This window comes from Pinus tabuliformis, chromosome 2_2 (assembly GCF_031772625.1).
Source record: "Pinus tabuliformis cultivar Carrire ecotype Pingquan chromosome 2_2, CPIR1, whole genome shotgun sequence".
Taxonomy (NCBI): domain Eukaryota; kingdom Viridiplantae; phylum Streptophyta; class Pinopsida; order Pinales; family Pinaceae; genus Pinus; species Pinus tabuliformis.
The window spans coordinates 563,505,188-563,514,063 of NC_142300.1; positions in this window are offsets into that span (position 1 = coordinate 563,505,188).

Here is an 8,876-nt window from a genome sequence, read left to right on the forward strand (position 1 = left end):
ATATTTTGCTGCCCTTGATCCTTTTCTCATCTCTGGTTGCCCACAGTGAAGCATACTTCGCTGCCTCTGGAAGGTCCTACACGATAGTTGTGAACTGGCTATCCTCAGGCAATTCCCATGCCACTAGCACTATGGACAATAGCAGCCACGCATAATGAAAAGTATTCCCCTGCTCCTATGCCTCATGGCAGTTATCAAGGAACTCTCCACATAAGTGGTTTACACAGTTAAACTGGACTCCTTCTGCTCATTTCACTACAAGTGCAACCACTGGCACGGGCACCTCATCTGCGTGACACTTCCGCGTAACCTTCCCTGCCAATATCTACGTCACAACTTTGACTGCAGGGTTATTGATGTTGGAAATCGTGTACCCTCTCTTCTTCTTCTCCAACTTGAGCTTCTTCTTCATGGCCTACACAATGGCCAAATCATCACTCTTACCCTCCAAGATGTTCGTTGGGTCCTCCCCTTTGTAAGGGAGCCCAGTATTTTTGTGAATCAAGTGCTTTGTGATGGGGATGGGCTCCTCCAGCCATAAGCACCCATCATGCACCAAGAAAAGCAGCTGCCTGATGACAAAAATGGCCACTAGGGCAAGATGGTAATGCGGCACCCAACGTAGGTTTAACAATCCTGCCTTTCCTACACCTCTCAGCCACTTACGAGGCTCCAACTCTATGAATCCAGTCGGCACATCTTTCTTTTGGCGCATTAGCTGCGCGATTTCCAAATGTGGGAACATGTCGTTAGGGAGCAGTAGAGTCTGCAGAGAGATTTTTCTCTCATCTATGTCTTTGTGCACCTTTGCTTTACTCTTTCGCAGAGGAACATATGCGGGTAGCCTGGTAAGAGGGTCCGCACCCTAGGTTTTAACCTCCATTTCTACATCCTCCTCCTCCTCTACCAATATTTCTTCAAATTCTTCCTCCTCATCGGCCTCCAAATTAATAACTTTCCCCTTTTCTTCCATGGTAATCTTGGTCCTTAACGAGTTCCTAGGGGAAACACGCACTGGTACCATAGCCTGCTTGTCTTTCTTGGGTCTCGGTGTGCGCAGTGATTTATGGATTTCTGCGACTATCCCGGTTCTTTCTGGGACTTCTACTTGTGCATTTTCCTCAGCAATCATTACTCCGATATCTATGGTTTCCTCAGGTGCTGCCATAGTGCTATTCCACAGTTCTCTCAATAGCTTGGGTAAGTGCTCAAACAAAGAATTTTCCTTTAGAATTTCGAACAAGTCTGGGTTCATGAATGTCTACGCGCGCAAAAACTCAGTCCTTAAATTGCCAAGTGTTGTTTGCTAGACATCCCTGTGTAATTTATAGTGCCTTTTAAATTCGAATTCGACTATTCTCCCCACATTCAATCCATTAATGCTCGATTGGCAGCAGATTTTCAAGAATCTAGCCCATAAATTTCACCTTAAATGTCTGTAGCCTGCTCGATTTCGTCTCAAACCAAGCATCACATCGTGAATAATGACTGCAACAGTCACTTTCCAGCTGACCTGCGTGGCAGTGCAGCTACCCTCGTGCTGTCACGAACCCTGGGACACTTCACTACTACGCAGGATCCTAACATCGCGTAGCTACCACACAGAGTAGTTTATAGTTCTGCACCTCCTTTCAGTTGCCTGGAGCGCTAAGACTATGCTTTTGCTGGCTAGTCAGATGGTCAAGCCCCCTGTGTACACCTTCAACTGACTGCCATTGACTTTTCCTAGGAAGATTTCTCCATTTAACTTTACCAACTGCACCGCGCCACCATCTGTGATCTCCTTAATAACATACGGTCCCAGCCAATGCATTATGAGCTTCCCTGGGAATTTATCGAACTTACTATCATACAAAAACACCAAATCATTCACCTTGAGGGTGCAAAACTTAATATTTCGATCGTGCCAAGCCTTTTCACATTGCTTTTGGACCTACTAGTGAAATCCACCCAAAAATTGTTCTTCTTCGAGCTCTTCCAACTGTGCGAGCCTCTCCTCCAGGGCTCTGCGGTCCATCATACCTATGAGCACTGCTATGTGTAGACTAGGCATGATGTATTCAATAGGAATTACGGTTTCCACTCCATAGGCAAGCCTAAAAGGCGTCTGTCCTGTCAGTTTCTTGCTTGTCGTCCTACAAGCCCATAATACTGCAGGTACACACAGGTCCCAATCACTTCACTGTGCATTGCATACCTTGTTCAGTGTGTTGCATACCTTATTGAATTCTTCCACACGGAGAACCTTATGCACAATTGTTCTTCCTACGTAATGTCTCCCCAACATTAAGAGCCATTGTCACATCGGTCCCCCCAACACACACTTATTGATCATACATTTCAGCGCAGAGTTCATGTGCATCCGCGTAGGTTGTTTTCCACATGCTTGCGCCCACCTACCTAGATGTGCACGCGGATCATCCCATCCATTGTACTTGTTTATCAATCGCACCCTAGGCTTCCCAAAGTGTGTGCACATCATTCCCCTACACTCGCACCAGTCGTCAAAGCTTCCTTTGTGCGTACCCTGCCACCTCACGGGCGTAGTGTGTAGTACCCAGTCCAAGGCCTAGAAACGTTGTTTTTCTGGCACCTCCCTTTCAAATTTATCCAAGAAGGTATCTACCTCACTTAAACCATCATAAGTAGGTAGATCTCTTACTTTCATCGATACATAGTGTAGTGATCTTGTCATCATATTACAACTCAGGGTGGTTACTTCATGTAACTGATTCTGCCATCGCTCTATCTCCCCATCAGAATCTGAAGTACAGGACCTCTCGCACTGCCATGAAATCCACCCATCCGTGGTGGGATTTACCCAGTCTTGATCTCGCACTGTTATCTTATAAATGTATTCCAAATCATCATCACTTTCATAGTCACGCACCAGCTCTGTATAGTGGGATCCTTCAGCAAGGTCAAGGGGTATAATTACACGTAATGACTTCTTCTCAAAAATCATCTTGCGCTTCTTCAGATTAATCATCCCATTCATGTCAGTGGCCCAATAAATTCCTAAGAGTGCGGGGTAGGGATTGTTGTCATCGACAATCTCTATCACTTTGAAGTCTACTAGTGTGCTCGCTCCCTCAGTATACACAGCTATTCCCTGCAATCACCCCATGGGTATTATTTTCTGTTGGTTCACCATTCATAGCTAAATTAGATACCACTGTAGTGTAGGTCACCCCATTTGCTCCCATGTTTGTTTCGGTTGAACATTTGCATCTAATCCTAAATCCAAGATGACTTGATCCATCTCATATTCTCTGATCTACGTGGTTAGTCTCATTTCTCTTCCCATTCTTGTCTTATGTTTTTCGATCTTCCTGACTACATGCAGTTCTCCTGGCGCGGTCCTAGCGCATATGTTAATGAGCTCCTGTAACCCTTTTACCGCCTTACTGTCGCGCAGTAGCTTCATACATATTTCCAGGAATGTTGTGCGCATAGGTGGGTCCATCTCTAGCTCCGGTTTATCTTTGCTTCTGGAAGTGGAGGCATCAACGAAGCTCTTCTTGGCTTCCATGAAGGTTTCCCAAGTGCACTCCAACTCAAACTTTGCCTCCTTTGCTGGAGCTTTGCGAACCCAAGTACTATCTTTTGGTTGTTTGCCTTTATCATCTCCCATCACAATTCCACTTCAGAGCACAATGTTTACATTCGGATCCTCCTCGCATGGCTCAGACCTCATCATCTGTAGGTTCTGAGTCGAGGGAGGCGATAGTGTTCCTCTTTCACGTATCCTAGCTATTAATGTAGGACAATCTTGTGTCTCATGATCAAACAAGTTGCAATACAAACATGATGGATGTGTTGGATTTGTGCAATCATGGGCATAATGTCTTGGTCCTTTGCAATTGTAGCATATCAACATTCCACGACCTCTTCCAGGTCCTCCTCTGCCTCGGCCTTGTCCGCACCCCTGAAATCCTGTTCACACCATTCCTACATTTTGGTCAAGGGGCCACGTTTCGGCCTGAATTCTATTGGTGGGAGTTCTATCCATCATTAACTCATAGCTCCTACAAGTGCACTCATCATTTCCTACTGACCTACAAAAGTTGCAAAACAACTGTTGCGAATTTTGTGTATACTTCTATAACAAGTGACAATTGTTCATGGCATGTTTTCTTGCTATTTGACAAATCACGCACCACAAAGCAGGTGTCACGCTAGGTCCTGCTTGTGCTTCCGGTCTTAAGGGCATCGGTCCTCCTCCTGCGAGGTAATTTGCGAAAACTGGGAAGTGGTCCTTGTTATGACCCTGACCCTTGCATTTTACACACCATACCTCTTTGCACACTTTTGGTCGAGCTGTCCTATCCTATTTTAGACTCTGCATCTCAAGGCATAAATACTTCAGTTGCACTTGGCTCTGCTGAAATCCTAAATTAGGATCCTTCATCAAGGTCTCATGTAGCCTCATAGCAATCTCTAAGGCCTCTTCCTAAGTCGTTATCTTCTGTTGTGATAGTGCACTCCTTAAATGTGGCATTAGCAAAGCTACAAAGCACTCACGATGTTGTTGATCTGTCAGATTCATATTAGCTTCATGAATCATACATTTCAGTCTCTGATCCAGCTCCCAAGGAGTCTCACCTAGTAGCATTGTGATCTCTTTGAATCCAATGATCGACTCTGCTTTAGAATTCAGCCTACTAAATTCTTTGTTTAGCGCTGCTTAGATATCTATGATTCCCGCATTTGGATTATCATTGGAGTTCTTAATATACCAAGTCAGTGCGCAGTCCTCCAGGTTGCTAACTAGTGTCGCTTTATTTATATTTTCATCTATAACTCCTTGTGCTTCCCATATATCCCTTACCACGAACCAGAATTGGTTTGGATCCTCATTTCCCAAACCTTTGAACACAGGCAACTTCACTGTGATTGCCATATTGAATCATGGTGGTGGTGGAGGTGGTATGGGTGAAGATGGAGGTAATGGTGGTGAAGTTGGTGGCGGTGTGGGTGGAGGTGGTATTCATGGAATTCTTTGCCTTATCAGATGGATCACACTTCGCAATCAGACCTTCGCAAGCTCTTCCTCATCCCCTCACGAAGATGAAATCAAGGGGCTAGTTTATGGTCCCTTATTTCCTTCATTCCTGTAGGCTTTTCCACTCCGCGTAGCCCTAAACATCAAGGTAACTACATAACCCTCTTTTCACACAATAGAATTTTAATCCAAGTATACAAAGAATTTACATACTTACCTCGCGATTCTTTGAGAAAGCGTCACTCTACCTCGATGTAGCTAACTGAGGTGTTAACTGCGAACTCAGTAATGAATCCTCCCATAATATGATCGAGCCAATGATCAATGGCCCACGTGATCTTATCCTCTGATGCTTCCAACCTTCGCACTAACTTTAAGTTCCATACAATAGGATCGTCAAGTTTCCACCTTCCTTGGCTATCTGCTAGCTTCATGATCCACTCGTATAGCTTAGTAGGGAAGGATGCGAAGAATATTTCGTGGACCTCCGTGTATAGGTAGCAGTCTAAGCACTCTTCTTTTGACAATCATGGGTTCATGTTCTCTTGCGCAGTGAACTCGTGAATTCTTCTGTCCAACTAGTCTTCAATTTCCTTAGTTAGATTCCAATGATACGACATCAGACATCTCTATTTAGATTACGGTATCGACAACAGAACCATTTGTTAGATTGAGGGGGCCTGACCTAGGTTTGAAGTTATTTAGCCAAACAAATCCCTACACTACGAGCCCTTTCAACATCAGCTCGTGGAGCACAGACTGAAGTCTCACCCGAAGTAGTATGGGGGGATGTTGGAACCAAGTTTTTGCACCCTTGAGATGTCTATGGTGTCGATTTAGTCCAACTGTGCTTATCTTCGCACAGGTTACTTTGTGCACTATTCTAACCTTCAATACCCTTGTGATTTGTTATAATCGCCTTTTACGTAGCCCTAACTAGGGGCTGAGACCCTTTCGCGTTGCTATAGTAGCGAACTGCACTATTTCCTCAAACTACACTGGGAATCTTACTTATCTGCTTACAAATGTTAGTTAACTTTGCATAAACAAATATTCTATATTGTCTTCACTTAATCAACACAAACATACATATTCGTGCATCATATAAGCATTAAAAGTGCAATTTATATTCAATGTATCAGATGCATAAAATAGGAAATAAATACGTAGAGTGGACATGAAACTTCTCTTTATTAATGCTCCAACTGTTACAGACTTGACTCGCCCTGCGCACTCAATTGCATGGGTCCGCGCACTCAGCTACAGACTACTAGGCCTCTGCGTACTTAGCTGCAAAGCCTTCTCCTACTATATGACCTAATACTAGACTTTACACTTCAGATATGACTCAACTCTTCCTCCTTATCATGATGATTATCCGATCCCTTAACTACTTAGAGCCTCACTCTATTTATACAATCCCATGGTCCACAGACCATGGGTAGATCTCTACATCCGGCATTACATTACAAAATTGAGGGCGGAAAACCTTATGGTGCCCAAAAAATGCAGAGTCTTTACATTGGAGTTACAACTTTTGAACAAAATCTGGGCTTTAAGCCCCAAAACTTCCCTTGGGGGATCCCGTGCCCAACACATCTGAAAGTTGAAGTATTTTTACGAGCAGTTTAAGTGAAAAGTTGAGCCTAAGCGTGATTTGAAAGGAAATGAGAAAGTTAAAGCAAAGTAGCCACCAAAGCGGGGAAGACCTCAGGATGCAGGTGAGAAATAAAATGTTTATCCTTACAAGAAGTTCAAAGTAGTTGAGAAGGGAGATGGGTCACAGCTTGGAGAGCATAATACTAAAGGTGATGGTCGGGGACTATTGCAATGTTGGATATGTGGTAAATATCATCACAAGAAGGATTTTCCATTATACCAGGGTGGTAGGCCTCAGATTTTCAATGCTTAGGAGGTGTAGACAATTGGGGATGTTGGGCATAACATTCCTCGAATTTATTCACTTATGTATAACAAGCAGGTAGATCACTAGGCATCCATTATTGATATGGAAGGTAAGATTTGTGGTCAATTTGTGTCTATTTTGATTGAACCTGGATCTAATTGTAGTTATGTTAATACTTACGTGCTGGATAAGTGTGGCTTGAGAAAATAATTTCATGTAGACTCTTGGTTGGTGCAGTTGGCTACAAGTACTAAGAAGAGAGTTGATCATTGGGCAAGATCTTACGCATTTGAGCTAAATGGTATGCCTATAGTAGAACATTTGAATGCACTGCCACTGGGATCATATACTATGTTTTTGTGTATGGATTGGATTTATCTTCATAGGATCAGAGTATATTGTTATGACAAGGCAATTGAGTGCCTAGATGACAATGGGGAAGATAGAATATTGTAGGGAAAGAAGAAGCCTACATCAGTGAGGATGGTCACTTCTATGCAGGGTATATGCAATTACGGGAAGAGGTGTGTACTCTTTGCAGTCCATATTTCTAGTGACAAAAGTAAGGATGTTGTGGATGAAAAAATCTTCAAGAGATACCATCTATCACAATAGTTTCAGGATGTGTTTCTAACAGAGATTCCATAGTTTCCGCCCCATAGGGAAGTGAACTTTTCTATTGAGTTGGTACTAGTGGTAGCACCAACATCAAAGGAACCTTAGAGGATGAAAACACTAGATTTAGTACAGTTGAAGTTTCAACTAAAGGAAATGATTGATAAGGGATACATTAGGCCAAGTGTATCACCTTGGGGTGCACTAGTGTTGTTCGTGAAGTAGAAGGATGGTACTCTTAGATGGTGCATTGATTACAAGAAGTTGAACAAGGTGACAATAACGAATAGGTACCCATTATTGAGGATTGATGACTTATTTGATCAATTGAAGGGAGCAGCAGTGTTCTCAAATATTTATCTAAGATCAGGATACCATCAGGTACACATCAAAGAAGAGGACAACTACAAGACTGCTTTTTGGACTAGGTATGGGCACTATGATTTTGTTGTGGTTCCTTTTGCTTTGACTAATGGCATAGCTACTTTTATGTGGTTTATAAATAGTGTATTGTGTCCTTATTTGGAAAATTTTGTGATTGTATTCATTGATGATATATTGATATATTCTAATAATGAAGAAGAGCATGCCAAACACTTAACAAAAGTATTGAGATTTCTCTTAGTAGTAGTATTGACATTGCTAAGAGAGCATCAGTGGTAAGATAATCTTAACAAGTGCACCTTCTTTCAGACATAAGTACATTACTTGGGACATGTTTTCCCTAAGGAAGGCAGAGAAGTGGATCCACAAAAGATAAGAGCTATCAGAGAGTGGGAAGCCCCTAAGAATGTGGATGAAGTCAAATCACTCATGGGGCTAGTAGGTTACTACAGGAGGTTCATCAGGAACTTATCACACATTGCATCTCATATTACAACTTTGCAAAGGAAAGGTAATAAATTTGAATGGATAGAGGATTCTACGGCCTATTTTGAGCAATTGAATCAATTATTGACCAATGCTCCAGTTCTTAAGATTGCAGATATAGACAAAGAGTTTGTGGTGTGAACAGATGCTTAAAAGAGAGGAATTGGTGGGGTCTTGACGTAGGAGGGATAAGTGGTGAGTTATGAGTCCAAGAAGCTGAATGAGCACGAGCAAAACTATGTGATTCATGATCTTGAGTTGGAGGCTATTATTCATGCCTTGAATATGTGGAGGCATTATCTTCTTCACAGGAGTTTTGTATTAATTATTGATCACATTGGATTGAGATATATGAGTGAACAATAGAATATGAATGCCAAGAAGGCTAGGTAGTTGGAAACAATTAGTGATTTTGACTATGAGATCAAATACATTAAGGGTAAGGAGAATAGAGTTGCAGATGATCTCAGTAGGATAGTG